At 41.7% G+C, this 3015-nt stretch overlaps 1 non-coding gene across 1 annotated transcript; it reads left to right on the forward strand.

Moving 5' to 3' along the window:
• The first annotated feature begins 2357 nt into the window (after positions 1–2357).
• Positions 2358–2463, forward strand: LOC141721993 (small nucleolar RNA R71). Its single transcript, XR_012575032.1, has one exon. It is a non-coding gene; the product is annotated as a small nucleolar RNA R71 (small nucleolar RNA).
• Positions 2464–3015: the final 552 nt, after the last annotated feature.

The raw sequence follows: 3015 nt of genomic DNA on the forward strand, positions 1-3015 counted from the left end.
AAGTACCAAATGGACAAGTGAAAGTAGTCTTCTCTTGATCTTCTAGAGCAATGCAAATTTGATTATAACCAAAATAATAATCCAGAAGATAGTAGTACTCATGCCCAGCCAATCTGTCAAGCATCTAATCAATAAACGACAAAGGGAAGTGATCTTTTCTTGTGGCCTTGTTCAGCTTCCTGTAATCAATGCAAACTCTCCACCCTGTGACTGTTCGTGTAGGAATAAGCTCATTTTTCTCATTAGCGTCCACATTGATACCTAATTTCTTTGGCACACACTGAACTGGGCTCACCCATGTACTGTCAGAAATAGGGTAGATGATCCCTGCATCCAGCCACTTAAGAATTTCCTTCTTCACAACCTCTTTCATGATAGGGTTTAACCTTCTTTGTTGCTCAATAGTAGGCTTGCTACCTTCCTCTAGCAGAATTTTATGCATACAATAAGAAGGGTTGATTCCCTTAATATTTGCCAAAGTCCAACCAATTGCCGATTTGAATTCTCTAAGAGTTCTCAAAAGCTTCTCCTCGTCGCTACCTGAAAGGTCGAATACAATAATAACAGGCAAAGTAGATGAATCTCCTAAAAACGCATACCTCAAATATTCAGGTAAAGGCTTAAGCTCAAGAGTATGAGCTTCCTCAATAGATGGCTTGAGGCGCTTAGAAGCTTTGTTCAACTCTTCCATTCCCAGAGATTCAAAAGGAATATCAATCTTCCTCTTCCAAGGAGAAGCATTCAGAAATTGCAACTGCTCATCCCCTTCATCATCTTCACTATCGGAATTCCCCAACAATGCCTTCTCTAAGGCATCAGACCTTATCAACTGATCAAGTTTTGAAGTAACCACATAATCAACCAACTCCACTTTTAAGCACTCCTCATTTTCTGTAGGGAACTTCATGGCATTGAACACATTAAAAATTGCATCCTGATCCACCACTTGTATGGTGAGCTCACCTTTCTGCACATCTATCAAGGTTCAGCCAGTAGCCAAGAAAGGTCTTCCCAAGATTATGGGAATCTTCCTATCCTCCTCGAAATCAAGAATTAAAAAATCGGCAGGGAAGATGAGTTTATCCAACTTCTTAAAGATTGACAAGGGCATCAGATTGATGCTAGCTCCCAAGTCACATAGACACTTGTCAAATGACATATTTCCAATGGTGCATGGAATAGTGAAGCTTCCAGGATCTTTAAGCTTCAGAGGCAACTTCTGTTGCATCACTGCATTCCTCCATGAGAGCAACGGTCTCTAAGTCATCAAGCTTCACCTTCCTAGAGAGAATACATTTCATAAACTTCACGTAACTAGGCATTTGTTCAAGAGCTTCAGCGAAAAGTATGTTGATGTGAAATTTCTTGAACACCTCCAGAAACTTCTCAAACTGGTTATCCAAGTTTTTCTTCTGCAGCCTCTTAGGAAAATGAGGTGGAGGATAGATCTGTTTCTCCCCTGTATTACCCTCAAGAAGAGTGTGCTCAACAGTAGTTTTCCTTGGTTCCAATTCTACTTCCTTCTGCAATTCTTCTTCTTCAGCCTCAACTTCAAATTCTGGAGTCTTAGCTTTTTTAGGATTTGCAACCTTACCAGACCTCAATGTAATTTCCTTCACATACACCATAGCTTCCTTTTTTCCTGGCACTTCAGTATCGCTCGGAAGCGTGCCAGGTTGACGATTCAGTAATGCATTAGCAATTTGCCCAATCTGATTCTCCAAGGTCTTGATAGATACAGCTTGGCTCTTGCACATGAGCCTCAACTCCTCCAATTCCGATTTTTTATTAGCTTGCGGCAGCTGCTGAAGTTGAAGTTGTTATCTAGGGGCATATTGCGGCTGAAAACCAGGAGGGTTATACTGCTTTGCTGTGTATGGCTGATAAGATTGTTGTATCGTATTTTGATTGTTACTCCAGCTGAAGTTAGGATGATTGCGGTTATTTGGATGATAAGTGGCTGGAGCTTGCTGCTGTGATCTCTGAAAGTTGTTTATAAATTGAGTTGATTCGCTAGAAATAGCACAGTGCTCAATTTCATGTGCCCCGCACAAAGCTCACAAACACTAGTAATTTGGTTAACTCCATAATTCGCCAAAGAGTCCACTTTCATCGTCAAAGCTTGAAGTTGAGCAGCTATAACAGTAGTTGTATCCACTTCCAGAATTCCTGCTACCTTGCCTTGCAACATTCTTTGCGTAGGATTCTGGTATTCATTAGCTGTCATGAGCTCAATCAACTCATAAGCTTCATTATAGCTTTTGGCCTATAAGGCTCCATTAGACGCTGCATCGAGCATGGGTCTAGAAGTAGCACCCAATCCATTGTGAAAACAGTTTATAATCATCCAATCAGGCATGCCATGGTGTGGGCACTTCCTTAGCATCTCCTTATATTGATCCCAAGCCTCACACAGAGATTCTCCAGTTTGTTGAGAAAACTGAGTAAGAGCATCCTGATTACAGCAGTCTTCGCCATAGGAAAGAATTTAGTGAGAAATTTTTGAGCAAGATCCTCCCATATGGTGATAGACTCTGGTGGTAGAGAATGTAACCAGCACTTTGCCTTATACCTCAGCGAGAATGGGAAGAGTCGCAGCTTGATAGCATCTTCAGTCACCCCATTAAACTTGAAAGTGTCGCAGATCTCGATGAAATCCCTGATGTGCATGTTGGGGTCTTCTGTAGGAGAACCCCCAAACTGAACTGAGTTATGTATCATCTGAATCGTTCTTGACTTGATCTCAAAAGTGTTTGCCGAGATGGCGGGTCTGATGATGCTCGACTCAATATCATTGATCTTAGGCTGAGAATAGTCCATCAGAGCCTTAGGATTTTCCGCTTGATCTCCCATCACTACTAAAGCTGGTTCCTCCATTTTCTCTTCTTCTTCTACTTTCTCTTCGTCCTTAAAAACTTTCCTTCAAATCACTACAGCTTCTTCCTCGGTTTGATCCAGAGTTCTCATACGAGCCCGCGAACGCGTATGGACACACGCTCGCTAGAGTACCTGAAA

This window comes from Apium graveolens, chromosome 4 (genome assembly GCF_009905375.1).
Source record: "Apium graveolens cultivar Ventura chromosome 4, ASM990537v1, whole genome shotgun sequence".
Lineage (NCBI taxonomy): Eukaryota > Viridiplantae > Streptophyta > Magnoliopsida > Apiales > Apiaceae > Apium > Apium graveolens.